The sequence below is a fragment of the Hemicordylus capensis genome, chromosome 17 (assembly GCF_027244095.1).
Source record: "Hemicordylus capensis ecotype Gifberg chromosome 17, rHemCap1.1.pri, whole genome shotgun sequence".
In the NCBI taxonomy this organism is placed as follows: Eukaryota; Metazoa; Chordata; class Lepidosauria; order Squamata; family Cordylidae; genus Hemicordylus; species Hemicordylus capensis.
This window is the reverse complement of record NC_069673.1, coordinates 12,820,739-12,834,537: the sequence shown is the minus strand read 5'-3', so window position 1 is coordinate 12,834,537 and position 13,799 is coordinate 12,820,739. Positions and strand designations below refer to the sequence as shown.

Genomic DNA, 13,799 nt, shown 5'->3' with positions numbered 1-13,799 from the left:
GGAGAGAGAAATGTCTCTCTCTCTACTCTCTCTACTCAATGCATTCTCGCAGGTGCCTAGATTTTAGAAAGAAAGCCAAGACTGCCAGGACCAGCCATAAATGTGTAAAAACTTGTTAAAAGTGTGTATAACCATACCTTAATTATCCTAATATTAAAGATTAAAATGCAGAAACAGCAGGAATCATCAGCAAGGGTCTTGCCCTCCCCCCTTTATATTCAGGAGTCATCTTTTTTAAAGTAAGCAAAAGCTGCTGTTACACAGCAGCGATCCATCACCCAAACCAATTACAGGGAACAGAAATGTGGGGTGGGTCTTCCATGTTACAAGTTCATATGTGTGTATTCTGGATTGTGGGGGTGCTTCCTCCCCCGCCCGCCCAGCATTTATGTGAAATGAAATGCAGGAATTAGCTTCTAGCTGGCATATATGTTGGATCGAGAAATGATACAGGTGTGTTGATTCTTGTATTAAATACAAATGCCTGCGCGCGCGCACGCACACAACCAGCTGCAATGCACATCAAGCCTTCTGTGCGTGGCATCAGCTTCTGCGGGCAACAGTTTTCATTGCCGCTAAGTTCTGCGAGAGCTGTGCTGACGGGCAGGTTGGTCGGAGGCTCCTTTCTGCTGGGGATCGGCTCTGGTCTGGACTGGCTTCGGGCATTCCCTCACCTGGAAAGAAACATCAGCACGACGGCCTCCCTTTTCTACGCCGGGATCCTTTTTGTGGCACCGGAAGAGATGGGGAGGAAATTGGCGCCCCGTTCCCCTTGACGTCTGCTGCCTGAACTGCTGCATGCTGCTTCCTGGTAAGGACAATCTTGGTTTTATGTGGAGTGTTTGGATATTCGTGTGGGGCTGTGCATGCGCAGCTGACAGATAACCTTTATTACAGTCCTTGGCCAGTATTAACGCAGTGTGCACAGCTGACAGTATTATCCCGTGCCCCTGAGTTTGCCGAAAGTGCTGTTTCTGTGTAGCAGTGTAAAGGAGTGTCTTCCATCCACGAACGATGCTTTCTTTGCACAGGACACTTGCTTTTCATTTCATAACCCCCACCACGCAAAACCTTTCAAGGCAGGGGTTTGCAAACTCAAACCCTGCCCAGGTGATGGGCAGGTGTATGTGGAAGATGGCCGTCCACTACGCTCCCCGACGTATGCACGCCACCCAAATAGTCAGTTCCATGAGTAAAAGCCTTCTAATATTGTCAGGCCAAGATGAATACCCATATTTGCCTGAATCAAAGACGACTCTGAATTTAAGATGACCCTCTTAAAAAGGAGGTCAGACAGGTTATACCTGCATTTACTCGAAAGGATCGAGACACTGAGTTTTAGACAATCTCTGATTTCCAGTATAAAGAAAAGACCTTGGGGGGGAAACGAGTCTTGGATTCCGGTAAATACAGTAGTTAAAAAGTAACATGAACTTCACTCAGACACTGTCCTTGGTCTCTGTTTCCGTTTGGAATATGCTGCAGTAAGTTCAGAATCCCAATACAGTAGTTAGACTTCAACCCAGAAGGTTTTTTTACTTTGTTTGCGTCGATCGGAGTACAGTTATGCCTGCCAACCACGGTTTTGAGTATATGCGAATAGGAAATTGTGACAGGTCTTGCCAACTGTGACACGAGTATCCACAGTTGGCAAGGGGTTTTTTTTTTAGTGATTTGGGGGGTTTCAGTGATTTTTGTGGGGTTGAGAGGTTTGGTCTACTCATTCTTCTTGGTGACTCTTGGCAATATCACACTATTTTTTGGACTTTTTTTGGTATTTTCCCCTTTGTTTTTAGGTCTTTTTGTGGTTGTGGTTCCCTGAACCCCCTGTTTCCCAAAGACTTGAATGCCTTGCCGATGGCGAGGTTTTGCTAGAACAGCACCCTAGTGGTTGGCAAAGGATGCCTGTACAGTTACAGCCAGTGTAATCCTCTAACGGGGATTCTCAGACGTCGTTGACTACAACTCCCATAACCCCCAAGCAAAAGCCATTGCAGCTGAGGAGTCTGGGAGTTGTAGTCGACAACAGCTGGGAATCCCGGTTAGAGGGAACACTGGTTGCAGTACGTGTATTTGGCTTCCTTGGAAAGTCCGGTGAACTCTTCCTAGAACTACTTGGCACAGTGGAGGTGTGGCATGTTGAATGTCATTCCTGGAGCAAACAGAGTGCGTCTGCAGTTCCTAAGAGAAATAAACTTTTAACAAAAGGAACCAAATATAGCAGCAGGGAATTCAGGAGGGCAACAACAATTGTGTAGCAATTTCCGTTTTTAATTCATATTACATGCAGCTGGTGGAATAGATTTGACCTTGTATCATTTAATGAACAGAGGAAAGCGACTAAGTCTGTGTATCCTGCTTTCTTGTATTCATACATGCATTACAGAGGTGTATGTTCCTACCTTTTTCAGAATCTGCGCCAAGACAATTTAAATACTGGATAAATTATGCAAATGAGGCATTTGCATCTCTTTCTGCTCACTTCCACTGGAGCAGTGGTTCTCAACCTGGGTTCCGCCCGATGTTGCTGAATCACAACTCCCAGCACCCCCAGCCACAATAAATTTTAGCTGGGGGTGATGGGAATTGTAGTTCTGCAACATCTGGAGGCACTCAGGTTGGGAACCGCTGCTCTAGAGGGAGAAACTCTGGATAATTGCTACAGTTCATGCACATGTAATATGAATCAATTGCTGGGGACTAGAATATTTCGCAGAGCGATAAAGGGCTATTTCTGTGTATGGGATCATTAATAGCAGTCAGCTTCTCTCTCAGTGTGTAACTAGACTACCATAAACACTTCCCACCTAACAAAACAAAACAAAAAGAACCTTTCCCCCCCAAGCATTTGGTGCTCCAGTGCATACTGCCTTGGAACATGGAGGTTCAGTTTAGCTCTAATAGCTGTAGATCAGGGCTGCAAGCCCTCCAGCTGTTCCTGGACTGCAATTCCCATCCTCCCTGACTACTGGCCACTGTTGCTGGGGATGATGGGAGTTGTAGTCGGGCAACAGCTGGAGGGCTAATGTTGTGCAGCCCTGCTGTGGATGGAGCCATCCTCCCATGAATGCGTCTCCTCTTGTGAGAACCTTTGGAGCCACTGAATATTTTGACACACATTTGAGTCTGGAAACCAACCCAAATGCTTCTCCATAGAAGAATATGTGAGAATAGACCCTGGATGAGGTGGTTCATCCACTGATTTTTTGTTTCTGCCACTAGAGGGTGTGGAAAGATCTAAAGAGTGATTTCCATTCAGCCCATTGGCATTGATCTGCATCTTAGTCACGGAGGTGGATTGACAGAGCTGGACGCCCCTTTGAAAATGGAGCCGGGCCAGGCTGAGACCCGAGGAAAACCAGGTATGCTTCAACTCCCTCCACCACAACAGTGCATTCTATGTCCCTAGATCCTTCCAAATGTCATATGCACTTTCCGTGGCACTTTATATTGGGCGAGGCTTTTGTTCATAACCGTTCATAATTTTGTTCAGAAATATTCACAGCAGGCCTGCTTGCTCATTTGGCTCTACAGAGCTGCTGCTGTGTGCCACCCTCCCTCATCCCCAATGTAAACAGCTTTTGTATTAGCACCTTTGCAGCCTCTTGAGGAGGCCTTGGGTTAAGTGGGAGAACTGCACCGGGCTGGGGATTGCTTCATAGGAAACTGCCGTAGACCTAGCCAGACCCTTGGTCCATTTGTCTCAGGAAGGATTCTCAACCTTGGGTCCCCAGATGTGATTGGACTTCAACTCCCAGAATCCCCAACCAAAGGCCACTGGGGCTGGGGATGATGGGAGTTGAAGTCCAAGAACATCAGGGAGCCCAAGGCTGAGAATCCCTCTATACTGACTGGCAGGGGCTTCTCCATGGTTTCAGACAAGAGTCCTAGGAATATAGGAAGCTGCCATATACCGAATCAGACCATTGGTCCATTGAGCTCAGTACTGTCTACCCAGACCGGCAGGGGCTTCTCCAGGTATTGCAGATGGGAGTCTCTCTCTCAGCCCTATCTTGGAGATGCTGCCAGGGAGGGAACTTGGAACCTTCTGCAGGCAAGCAGGCAGATGCTCTTCCCAGAGCGGCCCAATCCCCTCCGGGGAAGATCTTGCGGTGCTCCCACATGGAGTCTTTCTCAGCCCAAATGCCAAGGGTTGGACCTGGGACCTTCTGCATGCAGAGCAGGGGCGCTGCCACAGAGCTACAACCCCACTCCCGATAATCAATTCATTTGCAGGTACATAGGAAGCTGCCATATACTGAGTCTTGTCTGCACTGCCTGGCAGCGGCTCTCCAAGGTTCCAGGCAGGAGTCTCTCCCAGCCCTACCCAGAGATGCTGCCAGGGACAGAACCTCCTGCATGCAAAGCAGATTCTCTCTTACGGACCTCTGCCTTGGTTTGCATTTGGATGGATGACTGTATGAGAGTACTGGTGCGATGGGGCCATAACTCAGTGGAAGAGGGTCCCAGGTTCACTCCCTGGCAGCATCTCCAGGAAGGGCTGGGAGAGACCACTGCCTGAAACTGACCAGTCAGTGAGGACAATACCAAGCTAGATGGACCAATGGCCTGTCTCAGGATAAGGCAAATTTCTATGTTCCTATGATCCTGCTGTTCTCATACAGAGGGCGAGATCGGTAATACTGCGTTATAAATCGGCGGCCACAGGGTGAGATCCAGCCCCCAATTCTGCCCCCCCTCCCCAGTCATTGACGGCCCAGGAGCTAGAAAAGCACATAAAAGGCCTGATGGGTATGGCCACCAGATTTTCTGGCAGTTCACTGGGCAGGGTAGGGATGAAAGGGCTCATCCCGCTTTAAAGCAACCCACCCATTAAAACTTTGTGCTAACCAGGGTGTCCTAACCCAACTAAAGGCGCACAAGAAATTCTGAGTCCCTTGGAAGCTCACAACTTTTCTGTTGCGAACCATCATCTACAGAACAGAACCTGAAAAATCGCCCACCCCTCTGTAAACTCGGTGAGCAGGCCTCCCATTTAAGCAGCAGGTTCGGCGACTCTTGAGAGGACTTACTGTGTTATGAGAGCAGTCACGTCTATTTCAAGGACCGCTTCGCACCTACAAGGCTGATGGGTGTGTGTTTGAAAATAGGGAAAGGGTTGGAAAGGCGCTAAAGCTGTTTCGGCAGCTGCTGCAGGAGCACAGCTGAGACCGACGTAGAAATATCATGCTGTTTTTGAGAGGGGCTTGTCCCAGAAAGGAACGTAGGAAGCTGCCCTGTACTGAGTCAGACCCTTGGTCCACCTAGCTCAGGATTGTCTGCACTGACTGGCAGCAGCCCTCCAAGGTTTCAGGCAGGAGTCTCTCCCAGCCCTTCCTGGAGATGCTGCCAGGGATTGAACCGGGGACTTCCTGCATGCAAAGCAGATGCGCGCTCAAATTGAGCTACGGCCCCATCCCCAAAGGTCCGTTTTGTCCTTTCTCAGTAAGTAAGTAAATGTATTACGGCCCTTAGACCAGCTTAACACCTTTCTCACGTAGCAACACTCTGCCCCTTTGTACCACTCTCTTGTGGGTTGTACTGCTTCCCTTGCATTGCGGTATGCTAGTCTGTCAGTCAAGTGATGGCCCTGTTATCTCCCTTCGTCCTTGATCTGACTTGCCCCTAAACTGAGGCAAGCAAGAACACGATCCGCGGTCGGTCTTCTGATGTTCTACATTTGGTGTATAATGAGGAAGTTCTTGAACAGTTTCGCTAGGGTATTAGGTGCTTTGTCTTCTGCTTTTTTATTTCTCATCCAAAGCACGCCCTGTCCCTGGAGCTTAAGATGGGTGTGTCGGCAAATGCAAAAGTATAGATGCAGTATTTTGTCCCCAGAGCGCATGCTTCAGTCCATGGTTCCCAGTTTGTGTTCTGAATTAGAATGGGAATTCGTAGGGGCTTGTGTTCTGGAGAACCCTGGCAGTTCCCTCAAAAGATGAGTAATGGCAGTCAAGGTTATCTGAAAAGACAGCTGGCTTGCTGTTACTCATCTTCTCCCTCAGCTTGCAAGAATAGGGAAGTTGTGAAAGTCTAACTTGAACATGCTTTGTGGGGTAAATGTGTGTGTCAACGAACCTGGCTGGTCTCTGGCCTAGAAGGTGTGTGCGCACCATAGAACATGCCTCAGAATCAGAATCCTTTCCATGACAGGCAGGTTGGTGTGGAAAGTACTTAAGAACAGCCATAAGAACAGCCCTGCTGGATTAGGCCCAAGGCCTATCTAATTCAGCATCCTCTTTCCCACAGTGGCCTACCAGATGCTGCTGGGAAGGTGTTTCCTGGCTATAGGATGCCTCTACACACCAGTTGCAGAGGAGCAACAGAAGGGAGCATGCTTTCATCTCCTGCCGTTGCTCCCCAGCAATTGGTATTTTGAGGCATCTTGCCTTTGAGCCTAGAGGTAGCCTATAGCCATCCAGACTAGTAGCTATTGTTAGACCTGTCCTCCATGAATTTGTCCAAGCCCTGCTTAGAGCCATCCAAGCTGGTGGCCTTCACCATGGCCTGTGGCAGAGAACTCCATAGACAAATTATGTGCTGTGTGGGGGAAAATACTTCCTTTTGTTGGTCCTAAATTTCCTGGCCTTCAGTTTTATGAGTGATGCCTGGTTCTAATGTTGTGAGAGATGGAGAGGAGAGCTGGTCTTGTGGTAGCAAGCATGAATTGCCCCCTTAGCTAAGCAGGGTCTGCCCCAGTTGCATATGAATGGGAGACTTGATGTGTGAGCACTGCAAGATATTCCTCTCAAGGGATGAAGCTGCTCTGGGAAGAGCAGAAGGTTTCAAGTTCCCTCCCTGGCTTCTCCAAGATAGGGCTGAGAGAGATTCCTGCCTGCAATCTTGGAGAAGCCGCTGCCAGTCAGGGTAGACAATCCTGAGCGAGATGGACCAAGGGTCTAACCCGTATATGGCAGCTTCCTATGGAGAAAAAACGTCTCTCTGTCCACTCTCTCTGCACCCTACATAATGTGATAGACCTCTATCATGTCTCCCCATAGTCCCTCTTTTCCAAACTAAGAAGCTCCAGATGCTGTAGCCTTGCCTCATAAGGATGGTGCTCCAGGCCCCTGACTATCTTGGTTGCCCTCTGCTGCACCTTTTCCAATTCTAGAATGTACCTTTGGGGATATGGTGACCAGGATTGTACACTGTACTCCTAATGTGGCTGTTCCATAGACTTAGGCCATAGCTCATTTGCTCAGTTACCAGGATTTTTTAGACAGAGAGATTTATTTGACATTAGGTAAATAACCCCCCTCTTATCTATTCTTGTCTAGCAACTGGCATTCAGAGGTGTTGACAATGAACCTGGAGGCAGCATATACAGTAGACATTGTGACTAGTAGCTATTGAGAAGCTTGACCTCCATGTAAGCATTCCCTAAAGGTGGCAGATTTGAAAACTGCTGCCCTAAACGAGACACGAGACACAAATCCAAACAACAATGTACTGCGGCAGCGATGGGCTGTTCATTGTCAACACCTCTTCTTCAGGCTTCCAGGTTGCGGCGGGAAGATTGCTGCAAGCTGTTTGTGTGAGGGCTTGCAAAACCTCTAGCTTGTCAGGTGGCCTGGGTGTCGCAAGAACAGGGCTGCCATGAGTAGAAAAGGGGAAGTTTGTTTGTTTGATTTTATTTTATTTTACATTCTATATCCCGCTCTTGCTCCAAGGAGCCCAGAGTGGTGTACTACATACTTAGGTTTCTCCTCACAACAACCACCCTGTGAAGTAGGTTAGACTGAGAGAGAGTGACTGGCCCAGAGTCACACAGCTAGTTTCATGGCTGAACAGGGATTTGAACTCGGGTCTCCCTGGTCCTAGTCCGGCAGAATCTCTGGCTGCTTAGGAGTGAGAATGAAAAGTGGGTTTACCTGCCTGCACGCCGCACTCAAGAACATAAGGCCGAAGGCCATCAAATCTGGCATCAGAAGCTGCTATCTGTTCTCATGGCTAATGTTTCTGAGATGTACCCTAGGATCACCATGGATTCTCTCCCAGTTAACAAGCAGTTAATTTTTCTGATGTTTGAGCTGTAAATCATGGACATAGCAATTCCAGCCAGCAGGCTCCGTGGTGATGTTGCATATCACGTTCCTGCCTGTTGCTTTTGTCAGTATGTAGAATGCAGATGTGCATTAATTTGTCACTGGATCCGGTTGGGTGCTCTTCGAACTGTTCTTCCTGACTAGTCCTTATCATGCTTCCTGTTTGTTCTTAACCAGAGAAAAAGTAAAGATTAATGCTGACCTTTAATCCACAGAATTCAAAAGGAGCACAGGAAACTCACAGTGCAACACACACCCACGCACAGGTTCCAAATGTATTTCAGACAAGACCCTACCTCCACTGTATGTTTCAACATTTTTGAATTGAGTTTTTACTGGGAATGTAAGGAATAAACCCATTTTCTGTGTCTATTGCAGGGCGTTTCCAACTCTACCCATAATGAATGGATTCAACTTTAGAAGGCCTGCCTTGGAATTGATTCTTGGGAGATCCTCTTCCCATCTATTTATACTCCAGAGCTATATACAAAAAGCAGCCAGTGAATGTTAGCCCATGTGCTATCTCTTCGGAAACTGCATGAAATACACGTAGCTGGAGAACAGGTCAGCTCGCGGCTCGCCTTGGCTGTTTTCCTGGGAGATGCCAAAGAGCCTATTTCTTGACTAGACCAAGTGACGACATTTTCATGTTAAGCATTTCGACACTTACCGCTTCCTGCCCCAGCTAGCTTCCGTGCGGCCGCCTGAAGTCAAACAGGAGTTTGGCACATGTGCTTGAAGGTTATTGTGTAATGATGTCTCACCGGCTTTCTGCTCAGCCAAGCGGAGGGTGGAGAGCTTCGCTAGAGAGCCAGTCCCAGCTGCTGTTCTTCCCACCTTCTTGGGGATTGGAGGCCATTGCTGAATAACCTTCTTCGGTAGGCCTCCAAGGACCAGAGTTTTTCGTTGTAAGGCCCAGGGGCCATGCAGTACTATGCTTTGCTCAGTGGAGGAGAGGAGACGTCTATCATCGGCTACTAGTCAGAGGGCTACAGGCCACCTCCAGCCTCAAAGGCAGGATGCCTCTGAGTCCCAGTTGCAGGGGAGGAACAGCAGTAGGAGAGGGGGCATGCCCTCAACTCCTGCCTGTGGCTTCCAGCAGCATCTGGTGGGCCACTGTGCGAAACAGGATGCTGGACTAGATGGGTCTTGGGCCTGATCCAGCAGGGCTGTTCTTATGATTCCTTTAAGGGGAACGGGACCTTTTTGAGCCCTAGCACCTTCTTGGAAGCCATGCACAGAGTGTTGTGAGGGTGCAGTCCTCCCTTGTGCTTTCCCCATAGCGCTCAAGAGACACTCCACTTCTGTTAAAGGGCCCGCCCAACATGGCAAAAAGCCCAGTACTGTGCAGAAAAACAGCACAGTGGGAAATGGCTCTCACTGCTTGAAAAATAGCGATGTTCACTGCACTAGAGTCTAACACTCGACATATTTTATAGCGAAGACCACTATAGAAGAGGGGTTCCCAACCTGTGGTACTCCAGATGTTGCTGAACTACAATGCCCATCATCCCCAGCTACAATTCATTGCCGCTCATCTGGAGTGTCACAAATTGGGACGCCCCCCTGCTCTAGAACATCGCTTTCGCAGCAGCATGCCAGGTCAAAGTGTTTGCTGCTCTTAAATGCTTCCTTTATTTTGCTTTAAAAAAAAAAAAGTGTTGTGTTAATTTTAAATATCTGTATTTTTTCCCCTTCTAAGTTTAACAGATTTTTTTTTTTAAAGAAAGGGATAGAAATGAAATAATATCACCATATTGAAGCCTCTTGGTTCTTTCTTTGCTAGCTTGGTATATATACCAAGGCTGCCACATTTCCCCATGCTGAAAACATGCTTGGGAGCTAAATCTTGACGAGCAAGTTCCAAATAAAGCCCTGAAAAATAAGAGTTTATGCATAACGTTTTTCCTTTCCTTATTCCCTTAGGAAGTTAACCATGTCAGTTTCAATGAAATGTTTTGCTGAGGAAATGTTAATATTATGATTTGGCCACGCTTTGTTTGTTGGTTTTAACTTCCTGATTTTTGTGATTGTTCCTGCTTATATTGCTGTTGCGTGGCTTGTAATAAATCGCAGGGCTTGGGCTGCTTGTGTGTGTGTATCGCACCAGCTCCTTTGAGCACAAATGATTAGGGGGAAAGGGGCAGAAAAATGAGAATAATTCAACGGCCAGCTGCTGAAGGCGCGATTTCTTCTGGCGGGAAAGCGTGAGGCACATCTTAAGCGACAGCCGTGTGTGTGGGAACAGCGGCCTCCTGCAACTCTAAAAGACAGAAAGGAGGAAAAAAGAAATTAAGGGTTGAGCAGGTGAGTGAGGTGAGAAGGGAAGGGGGGGAAATTATGACTTTTATGTATGTGTACATGTGTATGTATGTATCTATAAATAAAATATGTGTATGTGTATGTGTGTGTATAAATAAATAACCAACCCACCCCCAGGGCTTAATTTGGGGTTTGCTGACTAGGGCTTTGCCTTCTAGGCTGTCTCCAGGGCAGGGAAGTGAGCTAGCCCTGCAAAATGGTGAGGGAGAAGAGGGTGCCTGTGCATATACAGAGTGCAAAGGTAAATATGGCAGTATGTCCAGAATGGGTGGGCATGCATGGGAGGGGCTGTGTGTATATTTGTGTATCTATAAATCCCGTGTGTGTGCGCACATATGCATATTATGTGTGTGTATGTGTAATTATACACACACACACACACCCCTGTTGTGTGTTTTAAACTGCTTCTGTACAAGCAAGTGGACTTATTTCTCTTTCCTGAGGGGAGGAAAAGCGGGCTCTCCAGCCCCCCACCCACCCCTCCCTCCTCAGCAGCTGACACCTCTCACCCCTCCCCCCCGGCACGCGCTCCATTCGAACTTCCCGCCTTTTTCGCACCCCCCCCCGGCGCAGGTGTCTCCAACGGTCACACGTCTCGCGCTCCAGCGCGCGCCCCCTCCCTTGACCCCCCCCCGCCCTCCCCGTTCTCCTCCTGCTCAAGGTCTGGGGAGGCTGCGGCTCCTGCGCATTCGGCCCTCATTTGCCTAGTCCCGCCCCGCGCGCGGCGCCATTGGGGCCGTCCGCCCGGGCCACCGCGGCGATTGGCAGCGGCGCCTGTCGCTCTCCGCCCCGGCGGCCGCCTCCCCCCTCCACCTTGACTCCCCTCTGGCGCGCTCTCCTCCGGCTCGCCGCCGCCGCCCCCCCCGTCCTCCTCCCAGTCCCGGCGGCCGGCTCGGCCTCGGCGGCGCCTGGCTGCAGCTGCGGCGGGTGGCGCGGCGCAGCGGACTGGAGAGCGGGCGGCGGCGGCAGCAGGAGCTCCGCCACCGTCTCCAAGAGAAGAGAGCCAGGCGGCCTGGGCCAACCCGCGGCAGGTGGGGCGGCCCCGCCTTCCTCCGGCGCCGCCGAGCAGGTGAGCCACAGCGCCGGGCCGGCGCCCCCCCCCCACCCCCGAGAGAGAGGGGGAGAAAGACAGCCCTGCCCTCCTTTCCTCCCTCCTCCTCCAGGGTCTCGCGCCCCCCTCCCCACCTGCTGGGAGACCTGCAGCCCCCTCCCCACTCCTGCCTGGCATCCCCCCCCGCTTGCTTCAATCAACACTGGCCTGCGCTCTGGGGTGGGGGAGTCAGGATGGTGATGATGATAATCCTAAGTGAGGTGCCTGCGCTGCGTATCATTCGTGGGAGACGCTCGCACGGCCCTACGTGTGTGTGTGTGTGTGTGTGTGTGATGATAGGCAGATAAAAGGAGACCCTGCCTTATCCGGAGGACCCCAAGGTGGCCACCGCACGTTAAGATGCAGTATGCAAAGTGCTATTGAGAATTTAAAAAGTAAATACGAATTAACACACTCTCAACCGAAGAGAGGAGTGTGTGTGTGTGTGTGTGTGTGTGTGTATATATACACACGCACACATATATATCACATACATACATTCTCTCTCTCTCTCTGCTTTGTTGCTTTTTGAGCAAAAGGTGTGTTTATAAAACAAAAGCCTGGATATGTTTTCTTTTGTTAAAAGCCAATGTATTGCTTTATTCTGTTGTTTTATTGTGAGCCACCCGGAGAACAATTTGTTATCAGGTGACTAACAAAGCTGTTGTGTTTATATTTATTTTCATATAGCGCTCTCTCTCTCTCTCTCTCTCTCTCTCTCTCTCTCACTCACACACACACACACACACACACACACACACAATACATATATGTGTGTATTTTATATATCACCTGTACATACACGCTCTGTGTCTGTGTAAATGTTTCTGTCTGTGTCTAATACTGAAGGGTGGGATAATATGGACTGGGCCTCTTTGTTTTTTGTGTGATTATCGCCTTATTGTCAATCACCCCGGAAAATAGGTTTTGAAGGGTGGTTGTTAAATAAAACATGTAGACGCCAGGATCCTTGCTTTGTGTCTGTGTGTCTGTATGTATGTACATATGTAGCTACCTGTCTTCCTTCTCTGTATGTCTGTCTAGTGTGTGTTATGTCATTATGGATTGTGTCTTTTAAAAATTATGTTCTTAGTCTGACTGTGAACCACTCTTAAAAATTTGCTTTCAGATAGAATACCCATGCGTACACACAGTGAGCTCTGTCTTTGTGTGTGTGTGTGTGTGTGTGTGTAAAACCTCAAAAAAGATGTTATTTAAATATCTGTCTAGTGTGTATAATTTTGTCATTATGGAGTGTGTATTTTTAATTACATTTTCAGTGTGATTATGATGTTTTATTGTTTACAAATATGTTCTGAAAAGTGGTTCTTAAATAATACTCATGCACACATGTGCATGTACACACATATACATATATACTGGACTTCTATTGCCACCTTTCAATACAGCAGGCTTACCATCATAAAAATATTTCTATTAATATGCATATAGTGCCATGCAAAAATAGAAAGAAAGGAACATTTGCCTGCCTGCACATGTGTATGGGTGCACAATACATACAAACACACATACATAATAGCACCTTGGGTTATATTTTAACAAAAGTGGAAAGAAGAATTCTGTTTATATGTATGTGAGTAATTAATTGTGTGTGTACAATTCTTTTAGTCTGTTATCCTGCTTCATATAGAGGTCAGCCAATATGCCTGCAATTAGTATATAGGGTTTACTACTACTATAAACATTTGGGGTGGGAGAAGGAGAGAGAATTATAACAGTCAATATTTCATTGACCTATATTTCTCCTCAGGAGAGTATTAAGGGCATAAGAAGAGTCCTGCTGGATCAGACTAAAGGTTAAGCTTGTCCAGCACCATGTTCTGTACAGTAGCTATCCAGATTCATTCACACACACAGCATCAACAGCCTTCCTTGTTTTTATCCCTATCATTTGATATTTGGTGATACACTGCTCCAGTACACAGCGGTTCCATTTAGCTATCATGGTTAATAGCTCTATCCATGACTGTCTTCTATGAATTTGGTGCCTATTAAAGATAACCAAAGTCATAAGGATTGTGATAATATCTCTCATGGTGCTCTAGGGAATTCAACATTTTCATGTTTTCTAAGGATGCATGATAGATTAAATAAATGCATGCACATTTCCACCATTCTGTGCAAATTACTCATGCCGTTGAGCAGAAGAGCTCTGCTCCCCAATTGTCCCTCTCTGGTGCTTTGAATAACGCAGGTAGTGTGCCAACACTCTGTTCTGCTCTCTGACCTGTCATCTTCCTCCTTTGCATAGCCCCTGTAGTAGCAGCAGCAGCGCTTTAGTAATCTCCTCTGTTGGTATACACGTGTGCTTCATGCCA

General features: G+C 48.0%; 1 protein-coding gene and 1 long non-coding RNA gene across 11 annotated transcripts in view; both read left to right on the top strand.

The window, feature by feature from the left end:
* Nucleotides 1-297: 297 nt before the first annotated feature.
* LOC128338779 (uncharacterized) lies at nucleotides 298-8,841 on the top strand. The gene is made up of 3 exons (XR_008312696.1): nucleotides 298-811; nucleotides 3,223-3,362; nucleotides 8,427-8,841. It is a non-coding gene; the product is annotated as an uncharacterized LOC128338779 (long non-coding RNA).
* Nucleotides 8,842-11,110: 2,269 nt separating this feature from the next.
* The window catches only part of RALGPS1 (Ral GEF with PH domain and SH3 binding motif 1), a 167,997-nt gene continuing 165,308 nt past the window's right edge, over nucleotides 11,111-13,799 (top strand). For 2 of the 10 annotated variants that reach the window (XM_053281812.1, XM_053281811.1), the window contains exon 1: nucleotides 11,111-11,439. The gene's annotated coding sequence lies outside the window, so the exon portion shown is untranslated. The remainder of the gene's footprint in view (nucleotides 11,440-13,799) is intronic. The other 8 variants (XM_053281813.1, XM_053281821.1, XM_053281814.1 and 5 more) reach the window with 6 other exon arrangements.